Consider the following 26,593-nt stretch of genomic DNA (forward strand, 5'->3'; position numbering starts at 1 on the left):
TTTTTCAAACAATCTTCAGCACATTAAAACCTAGAATTGGTTGCGGGGAAGCATTTGGACAGAAGAAGAAATATGTAATAAAAGATCACTGGGGTTAAAAGACCATTATTTGTGCTAAGCCTCTCAGTTTCCACTACATATCACAAACAATAACAAAATAAACAAAAAACTACCCAGAGAAAGGGCTGCATAAATAGAAGTGAGGTTAGTGACTCTTCTGGGAGCCCCTCTGTCAAGCTGTAGTTTCATTTTAAATGTTTAATGACCGTGCCTGCTGTACAGGACTCTATCCAAGGGCAGGGATTAGTTACCTTTATACAGTCAGTCAGTAGATCTTAAAGTCATCTGAACATTTTATGGAAAAATCCCCTTTTTAAAAAATTCTAATTTTTAAAAATTACATACAACAATTACAGTGGTAACATGAGTTATTTACCTACAGTAGCTTCCACGAAAAGCAGGGCTGTCCTGGGCCCACAAAATCTTCCAAGTCTAAAGCTGTCATGAGTGTTCAGGTACTGTGAAAGAGCATTTAGTGGGTAGAAGCCCATGAGCCATTAAAATGGTGTGTTGTTAGAATGATAATCCATATGCAAATTCCAGAAATACTAAGGCCCCAGTCCTTTAAAATATGCTCGTGCAGATTCCTGTGCTAGCATGAGTCCCAATGACTTAAATGCATCTCTCCAGGATCAGGGGATTAAGCTAGTGTATCTGTTTGCAGGATCAGAGTTTAGGAAAGTTATTTGAGGGCCCCACTATTTCTTGGGGGAATATATAGGATTTTCTCCATAGCTGGTGTGATGTTGTGCAGTCTATATGGGTTTATAAAAATATGGTAATAAGTGCATATAATGTAACTGGAATATGCTTCATGCAGAAGGTCTCTTGCAAGATATCATTACAAAGCTTATAATCTACTGAGTGTGATCATCCAATCTGTATAAATGCACCACTCTTGTATCTGGGACTAGAAATATGAAATATAACTCTGAGGGCCTATTGTAATTATGCAAAGTGTGGGCTCCCATCAACCTGGACAATTGACTGGGGCTCTGTTTGCAAGCAATTCTTCCTGTAAGTCAGGCTGGGAGGAATGAAGGCTTGGGTCTTACAGTGACATGGGATCATGTCACATGAACTGGAATCCATCTTTAACTTGGTGCTTTTCCAGTGAGGGGGGTGGAAACCCAGAGAAAGACAAAGGATTCCTGCCTTATGCAAAAGATATATAAAGGGGTGGAACAGAACAAAGAGGGAGAGAGCCATCATGAAGAAGCCCCTAGCTACCACCTGAGCTGGAACAAGAGCTGCACCAGGGGAAAGAATTGTGCCCAGACCTGGAAGGTGTCCAGTCTGAGGAAAAAACTTACTGAAGCATCTCTGAGGGTGAGATTATCTGTATTGAGTTTGATTAGACAAAGATTTGCACATTTAATTTTATTTTGCTTGGTGACTTACTGTGTTCTGTCTGTTACTACTTGGAACCACTTAAATCCTACTTTCTGTATTTAATAAAATCACTTTTTACTTATTAATTAACTCAGAGTATGTATTAATACCTAGGGGAGCAAACAACTGTGCATCTCTCTCCATCAGTGTTATAGAGGGCGAACAATTTATGACTTTACCTTGCATAAGCTTTATACAGGGTAAAACTGATTTATTTGGGTTTAGACCCCATTGGGAGTTGGGTATCTGAGTGCTAAAGACAAGCACACTCATGTGAGCTGTTTTCAGGTAAACCTGAAGCTTTGGGGCAAGTAATTCAGACCCTGGGTCTGTGCTGGATCAGACGGGTGTGTCTGGCTCAGCAAGACAGGGTGCTGGAGTCCTGAGCTGGCAGGGAAAACAGGAGCAGAGATAGTCTTGGCACATCAGTTGACAGCTCCCAGGAGGGTTTCTGTGATCCAACCCATCACAGCTGGGTCTAATCACTGTTCCCTCCCCTGTGCATAAGATTTATTAGATTCTGGACCAAATCCTGAGCTAGTGTAAGCTGGCATTCATTTTGATAGGTCTATGCCAATTTACATCAGGTTAAGAGCTGGCCTGGGGAGTGGAGATAGGATTTTAGAAGGTTCTGTTTTGTAGCAAAAAGTGGAAGTAGAAAGTTACCATGACCAATATGTCCATCTATTACATTTTAATATCCCAGTATTTTTAGCAGAGAAAAACATTTGTCGCATATGCTGTTGTATCCAGTGATGAAGCATAAGGGAAGGTGTCACAGATCAGTGACCTGCATACCAGATTCTACAGAACAACTGCATTCCCCTAGCTAGATCCAATATCTCTTTACTAGTTGGTTTCTCTTATTTTTTTGATTGCTACAATACAGTCTGTAGCGATAAGTATGTGACTGTTACAAATTTTCGCCTACATTTTCACATACAGTTGCAGGTTTAACTGTTCCACAAGCCACAGGAGAAATGAGCCAAACACAAAAGAAGCTAAAGAACAGACTCCCAACCCCCAGGGAGGATGCAGCAGAGGTGTTTAAGTGTGAACAGCTAATTGCAGAACAGATGGTGGAGCTGTCTGCTGGAGCATGAGAGACAATGTTCCATAAAGCTAGTGAAAAAGAGCCTTAATCCCTCTCTTTAAGGAAAGGGAAGGAAAAAAAAAAAGAACAATGAGAGAGAAAGTCCTGTAAGTTTATACACTGCACTGGGAGGATCACTATAGTGCTGAAAAGAAGAAGAAAAAGGTTGAGTCCCTCCAAAGTTGGTCTTCTTCTAAAACAAAAATAAAAGCACCCAAAAACATGGCAAAGAAACCAAGAAGGAAGCATTTCTCATTCATAAGCAGCTCCTTCTCCCAAACAAGGAAACGGAGCACATCATGGAGGCAGAAGAGGAGACTTGGGACAGTCTGTGAGACAATGCCTGTCAGGCAATGGTGAAATGGGTCCTAATAACCCTACATATGCAAACTGCTGAGGAGAATTCCCTGGAGGACAAAAAATCACAACGCAAGTCAGTTGGAAGCGCCAGTGTAACCACAAGTAAGTGTTTCCCTTCTGGACTGGAAGAAGCTGCCCATTGCTTACTGAGAACAGACCTTGTTTTTTTTCTCTCTCTGTCCAGCACATACACACACATATGCCCCTACCCCTTGCCACTAACTCTAAAGCCAGGTGCTGAGAACATTTTTCTTCAAATGTTTTTTGACTTTTCATGAAAACATCCATTTTGTTGAGGCCATTTTCCAATGAAAGGACATAGATGGAAATTTTTCAACCTGCATAGCTATTGCTAAACAACCTGTAGCTGCTGGGCCCCACTATTACAGCAGGATTTGGGCCAGTGGATCTGTGTTAATTGCAGACCCAATGTCCATGCTTGTCACCCTCCCACACTTAGCAGTCAAAATAGCTTTGTGATGCCATTGCAGGACAAAGCATAGCATATCCAAAGCCTGTCCCCAACCACACACGGCAGTTCCACTGCTTTTTTGGCCATGAGAGTGACAGGATTTTCTCTAATATTATTAGAAATATAGATCTTCCTTCTTAACACATCTACAACTAGATCAATATTTGGGCACACTCCATATTAAGGTTCTGCTTAAATAGTTTATAAAGGGTTCATAAAATTAATAGATTTTTAAGAAATACTTATTTGGTTGTTATAAAGTCTAACAGGCTGTTCATAACCATGAGTTATAACCATCTATAACACTTGATGTGACCTTGATCAACTGGAGAACTGGTCTGAAATCAAGACGTAATTCAATAAAGATAAGTGCAAAGTACTTCGCTTAGGAAGGAAAAAATCAAAGGAACAACTACAAAACGGGGAATAACTGACTAGGCCATGGTATTGCTGAGAAGGCTCTGGGGATTATGATAGATCAAAACTGAATATGAGCCATCAATGTGATATAGTTGTAACAGAGGCTAATATCATTCTTGGGTGTATGAATAGGAGTGTTAGATAAGACAGAGGATGCAACTGTCCTGCTCTACTCTGTACTGGTGGCACCTCAGCTGGAGTTCTGAGCACCACACTTTAAGTTCTGATGTGTACAAATTGGAGGAAGTCCAGAGGAGAGCAACAAAAGTGATAACAGGTTTAGAAAACCTGACCTGTGAGGAAAAGTTGAACGAATTGGGCATGTTTAGTCATGAGAAAAGAAGACTGAGGGGACATGATAGTCTGTAAATACGTTAGGGACTGTTATACAGAGGATGGTGATCAATTGTTCTCCACATCCACTGAAGGTAGGACAAGAAATAATGGGCTTAACCTGCAGCAAGGAAGATTTAGCTTAGATATTAGGAAAAACTTTCTAACTCTAAGGGTAGTTAAGCACTGAAATAGACTTCCCAAGGGAGGCTGTGGAATCCCTGTCATTGGAGGTTTTTAAGAACAGATTGGACAAAAACACCGGTCGGGGTGTACTTGGTCATGCCTCTGTTCAGGGGCTAACCTAGATGACATTCCCAGATCCCTTCCAGCCCACATTTCTATGATTCTATGTTCTTACAGCTTTCTATAATGTGCTTCTAACATTTATTAACCTTTTAAAATGGACCCCTCAATATTTATACAGTCCTGGAATCAGATGCACTTTTCTTTCCAACCACCATTGTTTTATTTTTGGGCCCTCATTTGGTTTTGTCTCATTTCTGTAGCACTTGGGTAAGTGTTTAGCCAAAATTCATCTTTAGCCATGCAAGGAGAGACACCTGGCTGCAGAGCAGGGCTGTGTCTCCTCTAGGGCATTGCCTTCCCCTGCTGTTATCCCTGCAAAGAGAATGCGGCCCATAGGAGCAGGGCGTTGGAGAAGGTAAGCATAGGACTGGGAGTGGAGTGCCCTGACCTGCTAGCGCAGCAGGAAATCCACTAAAGACTTCTTGTAGACTGTAGAAACTCCATTTAATGGGAATTCTGGGGCATCTGCTGGCAGAGGAAGCCCTCACAGCCTTAGGGACAAGCTAGAGAGGGTCCCTAGACCAGTGCAGAGGCACAAGGAACTTCCTGTCCACATGAATGACCTTGGCCTTTTGTGGATCCTCAGGGATCTTCACAGATCCTGGGGGATCCATAGGGCAGGTGGGAAAATTACCCAGCTATTCCAGTGAGCGGGGTGGGGGCAATGTCCCTGATGAAACTCTGTGCTGAAGTTGCCCCCCATCCTTCCTTCCCACCCACAGGACAAATTGATCTGGCCCCTGTTTATTGGCACACAATAATTTTCTTGCTGAACAAGGGGAGCTTCCATCGCTCTTATTGACAGTAAGAGGTTATTTAGATCTAAACAGTTACAGCGTCAGTATCCCCTCTTCACCAACTGTACCTCCCACTGTTCCAGAGCAAAATTTCTGGACAATAGTTCTCTTCAACCTCTTTCATTCGACTCTTTTCACATTCTCTCAAAACTGCCTTTTTAAAATCCAATATTTCTGTGCCGCTGCCTTTGAACATATCCTCCCAAGTACCTCACACAAATCTGGTGGCATAATGATCAGTTCACCTTGGAAGATGACTACCTTTTATTTGTCATTTCGGGTTGATTTCCAACAGCTACAGCTTTTGATCTTGTTGATTTCTGAAGAAAAAGAGTTAGAAAACTGTCCCAAAACAATACCAGAAATATTCTTCCTTTCCCAATCATTCTGCTATCCTTATTCTAGTCAACAGCAGGATCATTAAAATTCTCCATGATCACCGTGCTAGATTCTTTATGAACCTGCATAAACATTCCGCACATTCACTGTCCTCCCTCTCCACCCTGAAGGTCTGTTACAATCTCCTGTTATCTTTTTCTATCATTTTTATTTTCCCCCTTGAGTTCTCCTTATTAGAGGAGCCACGTCTGCTTAATCATTTCTTACTTTAGACCTACTCCCTGATTCATACATTTCTATAACTCCTCCTGTCCTACTGGCTCTTTTCTTTTTCATAGCCTTTATTTTATGGCAGAGAAAAGTGGCAGGATTCATTAAGATAAATCTGAATATGTATCCAACACTGCAGAGTGGTGTATTTTCCATGCAATGGTTTCCATCCAATAACTAAAAATTACAGCAGTGAAGATAATAAACCCATAGTCACTCTTACAGCCAAAATATGTTTAAAGACATCCGATAAACTGAACACAAGTTCTTTTATGTCCTAAAATAAACATTGGACCAGAAAATGAGCCCCTTACCTGCACTGATGAGCAGTTACACAAGCAGTCCCAGTGAAGTCTATGGGACTTATTCATATGTGAGTAGCTACTCAAAAGGGGCAGAAAGGGGTTCGTGCTCCAACTCGAACTCTTTCAAATATACCAGGACACTTACAGCTTTACTCACATGGAATAGTACTTCCCACTGAGAGTATCCCTACTGAAGTAAACAGGGCTACTCATTGAATAAGTTACTACGCAGGGTGAGTAGGCCATCAAAATCTGACTCTCAGAATAGATTTTGAAAACATTTGCACTATTTTCCTTATTTTTTAAGTGATGATAAGGTGGAATAGGAAGCCTTGAGTATGCTCACTCTTTGTGAACTAGAGGAATAGAAATTAATAATTCCAGGCTAATAATTAAGATTCATAGCTGATTTCCATTATAGAAGAATCAGACCCTATTATCTTCAGAGATGAAAAGGAGGTTTAAATTGTTTTAAAATGAAACCCGTTTTTCATTTATATTCTGTTCCTTTTGCACTCATTAAGAATCCGTCATTTAAGGCTCAGGGATGATTAATGGCTGGCCACACTGCACCTTACTTTTAAGTAGCACTGGGTGAAGTTCAAAAGGCTCAGTTCACTTTGGAGCAGTTCCACTAGATTAAAATGCTTACGCAAAGCTTATGAATCATCCAAACTTTTGGAGTGTTAAGTACAAGCTGGGGTCTAAAAAGAATTGCTTGAAAAGCTGGGGGGTTCTTGTACTGAGAAACCATGAGCTCTGGGTGAGAGAGGGGGAACCGGGACTCTGACTGAAGAGCTAGTGAAGCGTTGACTCAGGGTCCACAGCTAGGCGCAGTGTGTAGCTGCACTGTCAGAGATGCAAATCAGGAGGGGATTGTGATAGTCACAATTTCTTCCCTCCCTCCCGGAGAGGGGGAATCTGCTGTTGGTCTCTGCCAAGTAGTACATGACAGCCCCACTAAGATCTGCTGGGGTCCTGGCCAGAGCAAGTTGGTGGGCCCCCTTCCGACCCCTTCTGACTGCAGTCCTGCCCCCATTTTGCCCCTTCCCCCTATGGCCCTGTCCACTGCCCCACCTCATTCTTTCACTTCACCCACAGCCCCTCCCCGTTCCACCCACAGTCCCTCCCCATTCCACCCCCTGCGCCCACTACGGCCCCAAGACCGGAGAAGCTCTGTCCCCCTGCCATGGCCCTGGGGCTGCAGCAGAAAGTGAGAGCACTTGCGGTCCTGGGGCTGCAGCCAGGGTCTGGGAGCTGGGCCTTCCCCTGCAGCCCTGCACTTTTGCTGGGCATGGGAGTTCTAGGCCTTCCCCTGCCCTGCCCGCCTGGTGCTTCTGCCGGGGTGCTTGGGCTTCCCATACCCACCCTGTGGCTTCTGCCAGGGATCGGGGCTTCTGGCACCCTGTGGTGGATTTCTGCTAGGGTGCCCATTTTTCCAGAGCCCCTAGGCATGGGCCCCGTTGGCCAACTGGATAATCCGCCACTGGCTGTGTGGGCGGGGAAGTAGTGGACCCATAGAAGTTGCTCCTTTTACCCCATATTGTATTTCGTGATGATATTGACTGGTGCAGGGAAGTGAGGGGCAGTCTTACATCTCCTAATTCTCTGGCACAGATATGTAGGGAAGCCACGATCTTGCCATAAATAGGCATCTCTTAGGAACAGCAGGAGCTTACTGGAAGAATGGGGTTTCCTTTATTTAATCTTTTTGTTCTTAAAGAGGGGTACCAATGGTGTGAACACTGCTTTTACCCAAGCTACACTTTGCAAATTGGCGGCCATTGCAAAATGCCAATCTGTTGATAAAGAACATCCAATGCCATAAAGTTCTGGACTCTGCACTTGGACATTGATTTTCCCCAGCCTGCTGCCCCAATCTGAAGTTAAAGGGCTGAGGGGAGTGCTTTGACGATGACATACAGGCCAAAGGGAGAGCAGCAGGCACATCTGATAGCACCCCAGGCTTGGCTTCCATGTGGACCCCTAGTTTAATGGGAACTCTTCACTCTGCATGGCATATGGCACAGTAGGTGGGGAACAGAGCAGAAGAGCACTACCCACAAACATGCAAGGCAGCCTGGGGGACACTGACTAAGCAGCCTGGCATTTCCATATCTCCATTGAAATGGGACAGTGCACTGGGATCCAGCCCTGCAACCAGAAGTGGGTAGGTGGTAAGGGAGGACATATAGCACCAATTAGAATAAGGGATGCACAGAATAGTCCTCCTGACCTATCCTAATACTTCATTGCAAATCTGATGGGATCACTGCATCATATGCTGGTGCTGGGTCATGATGATGCAAACCTCACAGTTTAATGTCAAGACATCATACTGAGATTATTAGGGGCTCTCTGTGGCCCCAGTCCTACAAAAACTCATGCACCTGCCTAACTTTACCGAGGTGAGTAGTCCCATGGGAGTCAAAGGGCAGAAAGTTAAGCACTTGTGAAAGCGCTTGTAGGATCAAGCCCTAGGACTCTGAAATTAGCACCACTGTCCCAGGCAAAATCTTACTGTCAGAGTCCCAGTTAAATCCAATTTTCCTTTTCCTTTTTATGCCACAGTCACTTCATTCATTTCCACAGCTGACTGGTGAATTTTGCAGCAACTTTGCTTTTGATGCAAAACTACTCACAGCTCCATAGGTTTTGAGATGGGGCAAGGAACCAGACTATGTATCTGTCTTGCAGTCAAAAAGTGTCCTGAATGCCTCTGACATACAAGGAAAACATGTCCCTAACCAAAATGGTCACAGCATACATGGGAACACACAGGAAAGCAGAGGTGTAGCGAGTGCCCTCCGTACTCTCCTACCGGAGGGGGCCCCGCAAGGAAGGGGGCCCCTAAAAGTGGCAAAAAAATGTAAGGTATAACTAGGTAAGTGACATTTATTGACGCTATTGCACAATCCATGTCGGTTTTACTGACAAAACCGTGAAGTCATTATGATACATCAAAATGCTATTGGCTACATCAGTTGTCTGTCGGTCAGTTTCGAATTTTAGTTGGACCCATTCAAAGAATGTGTATTTGCGTTCATAATGGCGGTCGGCGGATAAATGTTATTAATTTAGTTGTTTAGTTTTTTATCGTTTCCAATGCAGAAGCGTGCTTTGTGATGTCTAAGAGAATGTATAAGAGTGGAGCTAGTAAACAAAAGGCAGCAAAAGATGCCGAGAAGGAACTTGAGAAAATTCCAAGGTTGTCAACGTATTTTGCACTGCAATCCAACGTACAGATACAGGCACATGAAATGGACAGCGCTAGCAGTGACGAATCGTATCCAAAGTATCCAGAAGTGCTTCAAGTGAAGTCGAAGGTGAAGCCAGTTGTTCTACGAAACAAACTGTGACAGATATTCCAGATGTTCCCAGGAAAGAAGTATCTGAATCTGAACCACTGACTGATGATCCAGGAGATTGGCCGTCTATAATATCGGACAGGCAAGTGTGTGACATTGTTGCACGTGGCCCACCGCAGCAGAATGAAAGTTACGAATTTCCGTTTAACGAGGAAAGACGGAGGTTCAACAAGTACTCATTTCTATCGAACCATGGCAAATGGCGAGAAAATAAGACGTTCATGGTTAATGTACTCAGTTCAGAAAGATGCCATTTTTTGTTTTTGTTGTAAATTATTTGGCACTGGTGACATACCGCTATGTCGTGGAACATCTGCTTGGAAAGCACTGTCAAAAAGACTTCAGCAGCATGAAACAGGCAAAGGTCATCAAGACTGTATGGTGAAATGGTTTGATCTTCGGTCAGGCATAGTAAACCGTACATCTATTGACCAACTCGAATTGCAGGCTTTTCTAAAAGAAAGAGATTTCTGGAGAAATGTTGTCAAACGCATGGTTGATGTCATTATTTTCTTGTCCGAAAGAAATTTGGCATTTCGAGGAAGTAATGAAAAGCTCGGCGATCCTTTGAATGGCAACTTTTTCGGACTGTTTGAATTGCTTGCAAAGTATGATACTGTCCTCAGCGAACTTTTACAGAGGATTAAGAAGGCAGAGACACATGTTCAGTACCTCAATCCACAGATCCAAAACGAGTTGATTCAACTTGTTGCCAGTAACATTCAAGAGGCCAACATAGCGCAGCTTAAAAAAGCAAAATATTATTCAGTTATTTTGGACTGTACTCCCGACGTGTCACATGAAGAACAGATGTCTGTGGTGTTACGCTTTGTTGAATGCAATGGTGAAGATGGTGTCAATATTCGTGAAGCGTTTGTTGGTTTTCTTAATGTTCATGATACAACTGGCGAGGGCTTATTGGAAGTGTTTCTTGAAAAGGCAAACAACTTAGGAATAGACATTCCTGACATGAGAGGCCAAGCTTATGATAACGGTGCAAATATGAGAGGAAAGAATAAAGGAGTTCAAGCCCGCATGCTAGAAATAAATGACCGTGCCTTGTATGTACCATGTGGAGCTCACGCTTGGAATCTTGTGATCTCAGACGCGGCAAAGTCATCGAAATATGCCGTTGACTTTTTCGGTCTGATTAACAGAATATATGTTATCTTTTCTTCTTCACCTTCACGTTGGGATATACTTCAAGAACATATGCCAATATCTGTTAAAGGGTTATCGGACACTCGTTGGGAGTTGAGAATTGATGCTGTGAAGCCATTGCATTATCACCTTGAAGAATTGTGCAATGCTTTGTCATCTTTGTGAGAATATGCGCTCGAAAAGAAAGATGGCAATACAGCAACAGAAGCCGGTGCGCTTTTAGACCATGTTACTACGTGGCCTTTTGTTCTGACTGTGTACACGTGGTACGATATACTATTTCACGTCAATAAAACCAGCAAATTAATTCAGTCACCAGATGTGTCAATTGACATACTGCAGGCAGAAGTCAGTGCTACAATGAAGTTTTCGAAATACAGGATATAACTCTGTGGTCACAAATGCACATGAAATAGCAGAGCATATGGGTATTGAGCAGGTGTTTCCAGAAACCAGGGTGCGACATAAGAAGACAATGTTTGATTACGAACGTGCTGATGATTCGAGTCATCTTTCTGCCGAAGAAAAATTCAAATCGCAGTTCTTTCTTGTTCTCACTGATCAGGCCATATCTTCTGTTTCATCGCAATTTGACCAACTCGTGGAGTGGTATAAGTTGTTTGGATTTCAGTATAACGTTAACAGCCTGAAGCAGTGTCACAGAGAAAATGAACTGGAGAATCACAGCAAAAATTTTGAAAGAAAAATGGGAGACATTGATGCCAACGAACTCATAATGGAATTGAATTGTTTTATTTATGTCATCGAGAAAGAGAGAGGACTTGTCACGGCAAACAATTTTTTAACGTACATATACAACCACAGCCTTCAGGAGATATATCCGAATCTTTGCATTTGTATCAGAATTCTTCTGACCACACCAGTTACTGTCGCTGGTGCTGAAAGGAGCTTCAGAAGAATGAAACTGATCAAGAATATCCTGCGCTCAACCATGACAGATGACAGGCTTTCTGCACTTGCAGTTATCTCAATCGAAAACAAGATTGCCAGATCTCTGGATATGACGCATTGATTAACCAATTTGCGGAGAACAAGGCTCGAAAGAAGCGCTTTGCGTAAATACGGAATACATGTACACTGTAGGCCTATGTATACATAATATGAACCCTGTATATTGTATAAAATAAATACCGCATTCCAGTTTCTGCATTGTAAGGGGCCCCGGACATATGTTCGGAGGGGGCCACATTCTTTGTTGCTACAGCCCTGCAGGAAAGGTCACCTAGGCTACCTTTCCCTGCCCCTCCATTTCTCCTATCCCCATGTTATGTTCACCTCTTTTCCTATGCTTTCTGTCTTGTTAGCAAACCTTAGCTGTTTTCTTATCTTCCCTACTCTCCATCCCCAGTAGAAACTTTTATCACTTCCCTCAATCTTACCTACCTCATGCCCTGAACCTTCCTCCCACCAAATCCCACTTCCTCAGAGTTATTGTCTTCAATTCCCAGACTGTGCAGTTTCCATGAGAAACTCAATAATTCCATCCAAGGAACAAGGAAAGCAATCTGTGACTGCAAGCCACTGCTGCATTTGCTTCCTCAATGCATTTGCTAAATCTTAAGCCCTTTTCTTTGCCAAGTTGTAGTGGTGACAGATAGTGGGAATGAGGGCTGTTAATGTGTGCTGGATATTTGCATGAACAGTAGATGCAAGCAGAGTGGTAATGATGGTGACTACTGGTCATATTTGGAATATTGCTAGCCTCTGTTGGCTCTTAGCAAAATAACTAATGATTAGGGTCTTCGAACAGGAGACATTTGGCACAGTATCTGCTAATTTAATTTTCTGGGAATTAAGAAATGGATAGATTTCCTATTTAGTGCTAATTTAGCTAGCTCAGGGCGATTTGGTATTCTATTGGTTTGTTGGTATAGCCGGGACTATTGTCACAGCTATATACAAATAGATGACCCACTCAGCTTTAAAATAATACAAAAGAAAAATGATAGGGTAAAGCATTACACTAGCACTTCCTCTAAAATGCTGCGAGCTCTGCTATTTGAAGACAACTTGATTAGCATCCCCTGGGATTCTGCAAATAGAGGCACAGTATATCAGAGGCACTGATGAGGATGAGCCAAGTTTGAGTGTCATCACGCAGTCAGAAGTAGCCTATCTTTATAATTCAATGGGTAGATGAGACTCATTCAAATACTCAGCTCATTACTAGTACATCTCCCTGGGTCCATATTACTCACAGGACAAAATGTGAGTCTCAGCTAAGCCAAGCCATTTGGGCCTAACGATTTCCTTCTGCACTGGATAAGTAAGGTCTCGCTGTTCATGGTAAATGCACAGAGAGGTCAGTTTACTGCTACTGTATACAAGAGGCTGATCAACCTTATTAAACAGGGGGCAATTGGTGCCATTTTGGCACTGGAGTTTGATTCTCAGAGGAGACAAAGGGCACCCAAAGGCCACTGAATTTCACGGGGTGTCTAACTCTCTTAGGTTTCTTGGACAATCCCAGCCTGGCTGTCTTGGGAGCAGTGTGGAGCTGCCTTACTGCAGCAGGAGCCAGAGAAGTCAATTCCCACCCTGAGCATCACAGGTGGGACTGCACAAACTGAGCCACGCTTTACCTCTTTGGGGCAGGGTCAGCCTTTGTTCAGCACCTAGTGCAGAAAGGCCCTGACCCTGACTGGGGCACGAAGGTGCTAACCCAACAACAATAATCGTCCTGTGGGCTGAGGCTGCCTGCTCTCAGCTAATGTCACAGGCTGGTGTGGAGGTGGGGGTCATGGACTTGCCTTTCCCCCAGGGATGCTGGAACAATTTGTATGGTGGGGGTGCTGAAAGCCATGGAACCAAACTGGAAACCCTGTATATAATAGAAACCACTTCAAATCAGGGGATGCGGCAGCACCTATGCTCTCCCGAACTCCCTTTGGGGTGATGTATGCTCTGAAGGGGAAGTGCCCTTATTCACAAAAAGATAGGGACTGCAGTCATGGCAGGAGGTTGTGTGGTCCCTCAGTGCACCTAGCCAGAACCAGTCACACTATAGCCTATTATCTGTGCACAGTCTGGGGCAAATCTTCATATGGGCAGGGGAAACCCAACGACTGCACTGTGCTCTGTGGCCCTTTACATGAATCTCCCATGGGGATAGGATGGAAGGATCTGGGCAGTGGCAGATCCTCAGTCCTTTCTCCAGTGTGTCCATGCCGTCCCCCATGCACAGACGTGCAGGGGGACCCTGGCTCCATACCCCAGAGGGGATGGGTATCCTTTGTGTGGTCTAGGGGACTCATGCGGCAGACCCACACCTGTCCCTCTGCCAAGAGAATCCCTGCAGCCTTGAAAACAGGACAGGATTTGCCTCCATGTGGCAGCATGGTTCAGAGAGGTGTGGTTGGCACACAGGACTCGGGGGCAGGTACAAGCCTCTAAAGTGTCTTTTCCCTTCTGCAGCTTGAATCCCCAGGTGCCCAGTGTTTTCAAAGCACTTGGAAGTTTGCAAGTGTTATTATTTCACTGCTCTTGAAATGAACCACCAAGCACCAACAACAGGCATGGTCTGGAGAGAATCTGTCCCATAAGGGAACCATATGCACAGTCTACACAGCAATCTATTAAACATATTTGCCTCCCCATTAAATGCATGCATATTGACAAATGGATTTGCACAATTCCCTTTGAGAAGACATGAATCTTCTCCTCCAAACAATAAGCACCATTTTAGAAAGTCTCCCACTGAGCATAATATCCCTATAAATGTATTAGCATGTAAAGATTGTGGCAGAGGAGAAATGGAAGCTGATGATATTAAAAAAGTGACTATGAAAGAATCTAAAGGAGATCAGTACCTCTTCAGAGACATTCTAGTGTTAGATTTTCGCTTTGACATTCACTTTATAACCTTCTTCAAAAGATTACCATCCGCATACACACACTTATTTATAACTGCATCCATTAATCACTGTTAAACACGGCATGCAGCTCAAATCATGGGCACATAAAGTTCTGTCTCTGCTCACAGATGGTTGTTAACCAGCGGGAAGCAAGCTTTTAGTTAAACAAGTGATGCTCATAATATGTAACATGATGAAGTAGTAGTAGACACTCCATTTAAAGTCACATTTAATATTTTAATTAGCCTCACCTCAGGTGGCAAATGCTCATTTACATTATTCATGGAAACAGTCTGATATAAAGAGAAATGATAGGAGGATGGAAAAAAACATGTTTTGTTTCCTCAAATACAGAGACAGCTGGTAGATTTGCTGCAAATATTTTTCTTACGGGCTATGTATGTTTTACCCCTTTTATTTAAAACATAACTTGAGGGGGTTTCTTGCCTATGAGTTAACCATCTCCAGAGCTAAATAAACTCCACCCAGCAGCCCACAACCTGGGACTATTTTGGCATTCCCACTATCCCACCCTCCATCCCATATTTGCCTCATGCTCTTGAACCTTTCTGTGAAGAGCTGAGCTCTCTGATGACCTACATGTAACCACTGCTTTTCTGTTAAACACTGTTCATTTTACAGTTACTTCATCTTCCCAACCACCCCTTCACATTTCATGAACCTGCTACCTTGTGTTTTCCATGCAGGCTGGAAGCTCTGGGGACTGTCTTCTTTGTTATTTGCCCAATATGTGGCCCTGATGCTGGGTTAGGGTTCCTACGCCAAGACTATAACAAATGATACCAAACATGATGACTAGTAGTCCATTGACGAGGGGCGGGGTTCCGCGGCGGCCTAGTGAAATGCGTGGGTATGTCTACACTAGGTGCTGAGGATGTGATCCCAGCTCAAGAAGGCATCCTCCTCACACTAGCTCTCGGTGTTTAATGCACTAAAAAATAGAGCATAGCTGTACCAGTACAGGGGATGAGACAGGCTAGTTGTCTCAAGTGCTTATCCTTGGAGTCTATAGGGCTGTTTTTCTGGTAGCTAGTGGATTCCACTGCCACAGCTATACTCTATATTTAGCATGCTAGCTTGATGAGAGCGAGTGTGAGTATGTCTCCAGCTCCAAGTGTAAACGTACTTTTCAGGGCCAGGAGCCTTCGGTACATTAAGTCCTACTTCACTGCAGAGGCCGAAGGCCAACACTGCCTCTCAGGCTCCATGATGATACACGTTACATTTCAGCCATTTGGCCTTCCACAATATTCTGATCAGGTAGTGGCTCTCATGTAAAATCTCCAGGAAGGAAACATGGTCCTGTTGTTAAGAGCACAAGGGACTTGGGCAACATAGGTTCAATTCCTGGCTCTGCCACATGACCCTGGGAATGTCACTAAATTTTGCTGTGTTCACCTGCTGAAAAATGGGAATAATACTTCCTTAACACCATGGGTTGTTGCAAAGAGAAGGATTCTGTGGTGATGGGACCTGGACAGAAACATTCTCATGCTACACATGTGTCAATGAACACTCTGACCATGGGACTGCAATGGAAGTGATTTCAAGAGACACAGGGTCAAACCCCATTCCTCTTGGTGGCATGAACATGGTCTGAACTCAACAGTGTGACCTGAAGCATTGAATATGGAATCCTGAGGGGGAAGTCACCCCCTCAGCATAGAAGTTGTTGTTTGACCTGGTCAACATTTTTTTTGTACAAGTCTTTTCCCTCCTTTGACAATGTAGCTTGTGAGAAAAGATCATTTAATTCATTTTGACTTTTCAAAATATGCAAAGTTTTGAAAATAATCAAAAAACTGCACTTAATGTTTTGTCCACCCTCCCCATGGGGAATAGCTCAGTGGTTTGAGCATTGGCCTATTTACAGGTAAGGTAAATAAAGCCATCAGGAGAAGAAGTAGGAAAGGTGGCTACTTAATCTCGACAGGGGATGGAGACTGCACCCCCAGGAACCCCTCTAGAAGCAGGATCAATGAACTTTGGAAAGATATAAGCCATTCTGGCATCCAATCCTGGAGGGACTACAAGGTTAGAGCTCTTGAAATCATAGAACATTCCATCCTTCAGTCAAGGGATTTGATGTCTCTGGGAACTGAATATAGGTGAGAAACCTGCTTAGGCAGATTGTAACTTGCTGAAATTAAGTTTTAGTCTTAGAAATATATTTTTACTTGTTTTCTTTGTAACCATTTCTATCCTATTACTTATGTTTGATATCCCTTAAACCTATGGCCTTATGTTTAGTACATTTGTTTTGCTTTATTATAAACCAATTTGGTGCTTTGATGAAAATAGAGCTTTTGATAACCTCAGTTAAAGTAATAAACTGCTGAGTAAAGCTCCTCTAGGGAGTAGTGAACATAACTTCTGTAAGTGCTCAGTGGGAGGGCTGGTGGACACTACAGGACTGGTTTTGAGGAAATTCAGGACTGGGGCTAGTTGGGTCTGGCTTGAACCCTAAAGTGTCACTGTAGTTCCTACAGACAGTCACTTGATCCCCAGTCAGCTGACCCATTAGTCCTATGCTATCTAGAGGCTACACATTCCCCAGATTCCTAGTTTTAAAGAGGTCTAGCTCCCAGACAGCATGCTGGGCTACCCGTGTACCCCAAGGACCAGTGACGTGCTACAGTTCCACTTTGAACACACAGAGTCCATCTATGTTGGGGGGGAGTTGCTGCATTAGAATAATTATATTGGTAAAGTTTTTTAATGCAGATAGGGCACTGGAAGAGTCAGTTGTTCCCCAATGGGTTATGCCCACTCCTTATTGATATTTACAAAACATCAATAGCTGCCTTTAAAAGTGGATGGAGCTTGTGTTTATGGAGGCAGCATTTTTTATCTGACTTCACAAACATTGCAAAACAGTGAGAGCACTGTGAAAGGGAGGAGGTGAAGGCAGTCACAGGAGCTGAGGCAGGACTTTATGTGACACATACTGCTAGCTAGATAACGGTTCAACTGCTCTCAACTTCTGAATGGTAAACTTTGCTGTTGCTCTAGCTGTTGAGCATCCAATCCCATTCATAGCAGGAGCTATGTCTATATCGTAAGGATAAGGAGGCATAGACAGATTCAGTGATTTGCCAGAAGGTCTGTGACAGAACTGGGACTGGAGTCCGGAGTTTCAGTCAAGGCCTTAAACATAACACCAGCCTTCTTAGTCCTAACCCGTGATGGGGTGAGAAAGAAAGATTTTTTTCCCATTGGATGGTTACACTGCAGGCCAGACTCTGGTGTCACCTACACCTGTCTACATCCTCGCTAATTCCATCACTTGTCTTACACAGATGTGTGAGAGAGCAGATTTTAAGTCTGGTGATGCTGGAATGCTCTTCTCATTAATCTATGCCAAAATGAGTCTTGTGATATAGTACAAGATTTAATTATGTTTTTAGTTCTGCTCTTTGGGTACTTGGTTTTTTAATGGTATGTTTTTGCGTGAAATATGAGAGTTTTGTTAGCTTAAGAATGTTTACCAAAATGAAGCTTTTTACAATTTGTAGCTAGTTACTGTAAAGGCTAACCTTAGTAATGATGTTAAGTAACTAAAATCAATTCACATAGAGACAAGTTTAATCCTTCCTGACATCTTGATGGTGATGTTTCCACAATAGTTCTCAGTTAAACTGAGCAAAGCCAATCCTATAAAGAGCACTGCCAAGAGGGGGAGGGCTATGTGAGTTTGCAGACCTAGCTGTATTCTGTATTGGAAAAGTCATTCATTTTAATTGGCACGTGTACTACTATGGATCAAGGATTTTTTTTGTATTTCTGTAGAGAAATAAGGATGATCATTTTGAGGGCTGGATGGACTGGCAATGGTATACAGAATGTGTCACATCTTGGTAGCCTGCATAGATGCAGCCCTGATCACTAGTGACCATGTGCCATTATCTGACAGTGGAGCTGTTCTGAGCAGATGCTGTGAGAAACCCACTTCAGCATGTGCCTCACGTTAAGCATGAGCATAGTTCCATTGACTCTGGCTAACCACTCGTACTTAAAGTGAGGCATGTATTTAGTACCTTGGTGAATTGGGATCCAAACCATTTACATGATCAGTCACCCTCAGGTACTTGTGCAAAAGTCAAAACAAAGAAGAGGAAACCTCTCAAACACCCAGGTAAGTGTAACTCCAGTGAGATTTCAATGTTGGTTTTGTACCCAAAACATGTACGTCTCGCATGCCAATCAGCACCCAGCAGAAGCAAAGGATAGAAAGGACTTGAGAATTCAACTACCTCCTTACTCCTAGCTGTACTCTTGTCAGAGAACGGATGGGGCACATGCAGGTAAGTGGGAGGCTAAGGGAAAGCCAGCAGCACTTCTGCTGTCCGTGCCAATTCATTTTCCAGTGCTGCTAGTTAAGCACCTTCATCAAATCTTGTGCCCAATGCAAAGCTGACCATTAATGTCAAAGAGGGTTGGACCAGGCCTCAAATTCACTATCAGTTTAATAGGATAACAACATTAATTAATGGATCATCTTCATGAGGATTCCTCTTGTCTTAATTAGATTCCTTTGTATAGTGTCAGGGCAGCACCTAGCAGAGCTTTCTGTAATTAGATACAAGCAGAGAACATGTATTAATTTTTATTTTGTAAAATATATGAATTTCTTATGATAATTCTGTGAGCACTGGATATTCTGTTGTTTTTTTAAACGAGGTTATTTTAGAATAAAAGAACAAACAAGATCTACAGAATATTGTTCCTTTTAGATAACGAAAATGTATCTGAAGGTACAAACCCTGCTGAAAGCTATCAAGTCCTGCCAACACACTCAAACCAATTACTGACAAAGCTAATATGGATTAGTGAAAGCTTGGAGAAACCTGCTTGATGCCCAAACGCTCCCTTTTTTCTCTTTCAAAGTTTGCCAAGCAAATGAACCCACAGAGATGCAATTAAAAGCAATAGAAAAATCTTCAAGAAAAAAAGCATTTAAATCTGCCGTTTTGTCCAAGTTTTAAAAGTAGACTGGTCTCACTCTCAGATAAACAAATGAATCAAAAGTAGAAATATCAGCAGTTTTCAGACTTGTATTTCATTCCAAAGTTCAAGAGATGAACGAGTTCATAAGATTTTCTGGGCCAGTTTAAAGCTGTTCATTCACCATTTTGAATCTCCGCTTAACAACTGGCTGGAGAGCTATAAGAAATATGACTTTCCTATCTTTCCAGTGGTGTCAGGCATTTAATTCTAGCACTGGCAGGTGACATTAGAATAGAGCTTAAAATCATGTATCTGATTTCCATATATTGTTTTAGCCTCATAAGTTTAGTTAGTGATTGTTCCTTTGAGTTCTGCTAGAGTTAGCATCTAATGCTTTATATCGTCTGAAAATTTGGGATCTTGGCCTAACATTTATCCCTCAGTCTAGTGGTACATGATCTATTAGCTGATAAATTTATATTAGAATTGAAATGAGAGAAAACAAGCAAGGTGGTAATCAGAAATATATGATTGTAAGATTTGATATCTCCTGCCTATCGATACCAAGAGCTGTAGAAACACAGTACACTTCTGCAGATCTGTACAAACATTTTATAAAGGTTGTCAGGATTCCAACATTTTATAAATGCTAGTCCTGAAACATTAATCAGAAAAACAAAACAAACAGCTTTTCTCTCTGCACTAGATTTGGTGTATGCAGTGTTGTTGTAGCCATGTTGGTCCCAGGATGTTAGAGACAATGAGATAATATCTTGTATTGGACCAACTCCTGTTGGTTAGAGAGACATGCTTTAGTCAGAGCTTATACAGAGCTCTTCTTCAGGTCTGGGAAACTCCAAGTGTCACTGCTGAATACAAGATTTGAAGAGATTGTTTAGCATAAGTAGTTAACACATATTTCAAGGGACCATATCCAATGGCCTGTTAATACCCCTCCAGTCATAGGGAAGAAAGGAGGGGGGGAAACAGCTGGTGGGGGGAGGGGAGAGAAGGAAGGCATTGTTAATGGGTTACAGATTGTCCTAACAAGCCATAAATCCCGTGTCTCTATTCAGTCCATAATTTTAGTTTTCACCCACAGGTGACAGGGTGTTTTTGTCTTTTATCATTTTCCCGTGAAAGTTCATTCAAAGCATGCACTCCGTGCATCTGAAGAAGTGGGCTTTTTACCCACGAAATCTTATGCCCAAATAAATCTGTTAGTCTTTAAGGTGCCAACTCCTCACTGTTTTTGTGGATACAGCCTTACACAGTTACCCTCTGACACTTGATTCAAAGCATAGTGATTGTCTGGTTTCACCCACATAGTTACTAGACTTGTATACTCGATGGGGACCCCATCCTGAAAGAAATATTTCCTCAACTCCCTCTTCTGGCCTTCAAACAGCTATCCAACCTCTCCAAGCTCATCATCAGAACCAAGCTCCCCACAGATCAGGACACAACAATTCAAAGCAGCACCAGACCCTACCAATACAGACCTGCAGACCTATCTCCACTGCTACAATGATCAACACCCCCACAATACATCTTTCAAGATTCATGGGTCTCATAGACTCATAGACTCATAGGTCAGAAGGGACCAATCTGATCATCTAGTCTGACCTCCTGCACAAGGCAGGCCACAGAACCCCACCCATCCAATTTTATAACAACCCCTATCCCAGGACCGAGTTATTGAAATCCTCAAAATTGGTTTGAAGACCTCAAGCTGCAGAGAAACCACCAGCAAGCGACCCGTGCCCCACACTACAGGGGAAGGCGAAAAACCTCCAGGGCCCCTGCCAATCTGCCCTGGAGGAAAATTCCTTCCCGACCCCAAATATGGCGATCAGCTAAACCCTGAGCATGTGGGCAAGAGTCACCAGCCAGCACCCAAGAAGGAATTCTCTGCAGTAACTCAGTTCCCATTCCATCCAACATCTCCCCGCAGACCACTGAGCAGACCTATCTGGTGGTAATCCAAGATCAATTGCCCAAATTAATGATCCTATCATAACATCCCCTCCATATACTTATCAAGCTTTGTCTTAAAGCCAGGAAAGTCTTTTGCCCCCACTACTTCCCTCGGAAGGTTGTTCCAGAACTTCACTCCCCTAATGGTTAGAAACCTTCGTCTAATTTCAAGTCTAAATTTCCTAATATCCAGTTTATACCCGTTCGTCCTCGTGCCTACATTAGTACTAAACTTAAATAATTCCTCTCCCTCCCTAACGTTAACCCCCCTGATATATTTATATAGAGCAAGCATATCCCCCCGCAGCCTTCTTTTGGCCAGGCTAAACAAGCCAAGCTCTTTGAGTCTCCTTTCATAAGGCAGTTTTTCCATTCCTCGGATCATCCTTGTAGCCCGTCTCTGAACCTGTTCCAGTTTGAATTCATCCTTCTTGAACATGGGACACCAGAACTGCACACAGTATTCCAGATGGGGTCTCACCAACGCCTTGTATAACGGTACTAACACCTCCTTATCCTTGCAGGAAATACCCCGCCTGATGCATCCCAAAATCGCATTTGCTTTTTTAACAGCCGTATCACATTGGCGACTCATAGTCATCCTGCTATCAACCAGTACCGCAAGGTCCTTCTCCTCCTCCGTCGCTTCCAACTGATGCGCCCCCAACGTATATCCAAAATTCTTATTATTAATTCCTAAATGCATAACCTTGCACTTTTCACTATTGTATTTCATCCTATTTCTATTACTCCAGTTTACAAGGTGGTTCAGATCTTCTTGAATAGTATCCCTGTCCTTCTCTGTGTTAGCAATACCCCCCAGCTTCGTGTCATCTGCAAACTTTATTAGCACATTCCCGCTCTTTGTGCCAAGGTCAGTAATAAAGAGGTTAAATAAGATCAGTCCCAAAACCGATCCTTGAGGGACTCCACTAGTGACCTCCTTCCAGCCTGACAATTCACCTTTCAATACGACCCTCTGGAGTCTCCCCTTTAACCAGTTCCTTATCCACCTTACAACTTTCATATTCATTCCCATCTTTTCCAATTTGACTAACAGTTCCCCGTGCAGAACCGTGTTGAACGCCTTACTGAAATCTAGGTAAATTATATCTACCGCAGATATATGCATGTCCATCACAACATGTGGTGTACCTCCTCCAGTGCACTAAATGATTGAATAACAACTATGTGGGTGATTCTGATATTTGAAGGCAGGTGCATCCCTGCCTCATTCACTGTACACCATCCAGCCTGACAACTGAGGACCAAATTCTACTGGTGTAAATTCCAAGTAATTGTCAGTGACAATGGATTTACTCCTGACTTACACTGTTGCATGGAGCCAGGGATGATGGCAGCAAAGGGCTAGGCAGGAATCTGATGTTTCATATTTTGCAATCAAAGGACATATTCCGCAATAAAATTGCTATCAATAAAGTGAAAAGCTGTAGGATTGCAATCTTATTTCACCTGATAACATAGCTATATAGGTCTCCTCAGCAGGGGCCATTAGACCCAAGTTAGTAGGCAATTGAACATCAGTGTTCGATGCGTCACTTGGTGTGTGCCTCAAGGAAAGCAGTAGAAATCAACTAATTATAACAAACATCTGTCTGCTGAACACTTACACACAGCACAGTGCCTGCAGAACAGGCTGAAATGCCATCTGGAGCAAGCAAATGCAAATGAAGTGTTGGAGTGGGTACCCTGGGGTGGGCGAATGCACTGCTACCTTGTTTGCCATGTACTCAAGAGAATGAATCCACATTCCTTGCTGTCACGCATAAAAGGTTAATCTTTGCTGTAAGCAGGGCTGGCTCCAGGTACCAGCGCAGGAAGTAGGTGCTTGGGGAGGCCAAGGGGAACGGGTAGTCCAGGTCTTTGGCTGCAATTCAGTGGTGGGTTCCTCAGTCCCTCTCAGAGGGAAGGACCGGCCGCCGAATTCCTGCTGAAGAATGAAGCGATGTGGGAGAGCAGCCACCGAAGTGCCACCAATCATGGCTTTTTTTTTTTCTCTTCGCTGCTTGGGATTGCAAAGAAGTTGGAGCTGGCTCTGGCTGTAAGTCACACAGAGGCCATGGCTACACTGGCGCTTTACAGCGCTGCAACTTTCACACTCAGGGGTGTGAAAAAAACACCCCCCGAGCACTGCAAGACACAGCGCTGTAAAGCCTCAGTGTAAACAGTGCCGCAGCTACTCCCAGCGCTGCAAGCTACACCCGTAGAGGATGTGGAGTACGTGCAGCGCTGGGAGAGCTCTCTCCCAGCGCTGGCGCTGTGACCACACTTGCACTTCAAAGCGCTGCCGTGGCAGCACTTTGAAGTTTCAAGTGTAGCCATACCCAGAGTTAGCATCTATGGAAATAACTGCACACGTTAAAAAAGGGGCGGATGGGGTCATAATGTGGGTGATTTCATATTTTTTACACATCTGTAGTCAAATCTAAATGTTCATGCTCAAATCCATCTCAAATGGATGTGGATGAAAGCACTATCTATTAATAGCCTAGAATACATAGATGTGGAAGGAGGGCAGGGGATTATATTAAATCATCTGGTTTACTGGTGCTGGTTTATTTCAAATTGCACTGCTACACTTTGGATGTATATCTAAGGGCTTGTCCACATGTGGACACTCAGGAAAATTAATCTGAATTAAGTTCAGGAGTGAATTGGAAAACCTACCTTATGAGAGGAGACTTAGAGAGCTTTGCTTGTTTAGCCTAACCAAAAGAAGGCTGAGTGGAGATATGATTTCTCTCTATAAATAAATGGTGCCTCCTAGTGGCCATCCTGGGGATTAGTTCGGGCCAGGCACACTCTTCTCTGGTGGTATCTCTCCCACCTTTCTCACATCCTGTGGCCCCTCTCGCTGCAGAAATTGCGGGGGGAGGGACGGGGGGGCAGAGTGTAACAAAGTCTTTCCCAGATCAAATCATCCCAGGCACTCCACTGACCTCTGCCTAGTATTTACCACAACCCCAGTGGCTGGTAGGGGAACCTGGGCCTGCCCTCTAGTCTGGGTTCCAGATCAGAGGCCCTCTGGTTAGCAGCCAAGGCTACTGCACTGCTATTCCTTGGTGTTATTCTCCTGAGCCTTCTCTTGGCTCCCTGGGATTAGGGAGCTGGGAGGCTGGCAAACTCAGGGAGCAACTGTGCACTACCCTCTATAGTCCCAATACACTTCCCTACCTTCCTGCAGCCCCCTTCTGTTGCCAGCTTGCCTGTCCCTGCTCAGCTGAGCCTCATATCTAATTAATGAATCCCTGCTCCCTGACTGCTCCTCCAGTTGCAGCCTGGGCAGTTATTGGGTCTAATTTACCCTCTCAGGGCCAGCGTGGGTAGTACACCCCATCACAGAGGGATACATACTAGGGAGGGAGAAGAGTTATTTAAGTTAAGCACCAATGTGGACACAAGAACAAATGGCTATAAACTGGCCATCAACAAGTTTAGGCTTGAAATTAGATGAAGATTTCTAATGATCAGACGAGTAAAGTTCTGGAACAGCCTTCCTAGGGGAGCAGTGCGGGGAAAAAAACCTAACTGGCTTCAAGACTGAGCCTTATAAGTTTATACAGGGGGTGGCATGTAGCTGAGCTGCAACTGTTAGCAGCAAAAATCTCCAATGGCTGGTAATGGGACATTAAATGGGGAGGACTCTGAGTTACTACAGAGAATTCTTTCCCAGGTGTCTGGCTGGTAGGTCTTGCCCACCTACTCAGGGTCTAACTGATCGCCACATTTGGGGTCAGGAAGGAATTTTCCCCCAGGTCAGATTGGCAGAGACAATAGGGTTTTTCTTCATTCTCTGCAGAATGGGGCACAGGTCACGTGCAGGTTTAAATGAAAGGAAATGGAGGAATCTCAGTTTCTTGAAGTATTTACATCATAATTTGAGGTCTTCAGTAACTCAGCCAGAGGTTAGGGGTCTAAGACAGGAGTGAGTGAATGAGATTCTGTGACCTGCAATGTGCAGGAGGTCAGACTAGATGATTATGGTGGACCCTTCTAGCCTAAAAGTCTATGAATTTAAACTGGTTTGGTTAAACTGCATTAAATCTCTGCATTAAAGCTCTTACTTAGGACTTATTTTCATGTACAGTGCTACAGCACTTTAGTGAAGATGCTCCTACACTTATGCAAGAGTTTCTCCTACTGGCATAGTTAATCCACCTCCCTGAGTAGCAGTAGCTATGTCGATGGCAGAAGCTCATCCATTGTCATAGAGCTGCCACACGGGAGTTAGGCTGGTATAACTACGTTGCTCAGGCATTGGAATTTTTCACATCTCTGAACAACATAGCTATACTGATATAGGTCTGTAGTGTAGACCTGGCCTCAGAATTAAAGTGGCCTTAATTCAGTTCAGATTAATTCACTTCCAGAGTGAATTAAGATAAACCGAATTAAGGCCACTTTAATTCTGAATAAGAGCATCCACACAGGTGTTTCAATGTGGTTTTACTAGTCCACTTTGATCAGTAATTCAGATTAATTCTCCTGAGTATCCCTGGGTAGACAAGCCCTTAGTTATGTCAAGTATACCTGGAGTATATAGTAGAAGTGCTTAAAAAAAGAGGGACCTATCAAGTCTAAATACTGACCCTTAAACACAAGGAAAAACAATGCATACTTCATTTTTATTACATTTACTTTATTGCACCTGTAAACATTTTTGTAACTCGAAATATATTCAACTCTGTTAACATATGTGCCAAAATGGGACAAGAAGCAACTAGATACCATTAAGTTTTAAGAAAATTAACAGTAACAATAGATAATTAACACCTAGCACATCTTCTACTTATTGTTCATAACACTCTATTATATATTAATATTTGAACTGATACAAAATGATCAAATGGAACTTTATTTTAGTCCAAAAATGCCATTTTGTCAAAACCGAGAAGCTTTCTGTGGGAACATGTCTATTTCTACAGAATTCTGTAAAAGGATAAACCCATGACATGAAGCATGTTGATAATGTTAATGTGTTCTGTTTTGACATTTCTGGTGAAACATTTCGATTAACCCAAAGTGAAATTAAGAAAATGGTAGTTTCATTCCAATTTGTAACAAATCCAAATT

The sequence above is a fragment of the Gopherus evgoodei genome, chromosome 9 (assembly GCF_007399415.2).
Source record: "Gopherus evgoodei ecotype Sinaloan lineage chromosome 9, rGopEvg1_v1.p, whole genome shotgun sequence".
Classification (NCBI taxonomy): Eukaryota; Metazoa; Chordata; order Testudines; family Testudinidae; genus Gopherus; species Gopherus evgoodei.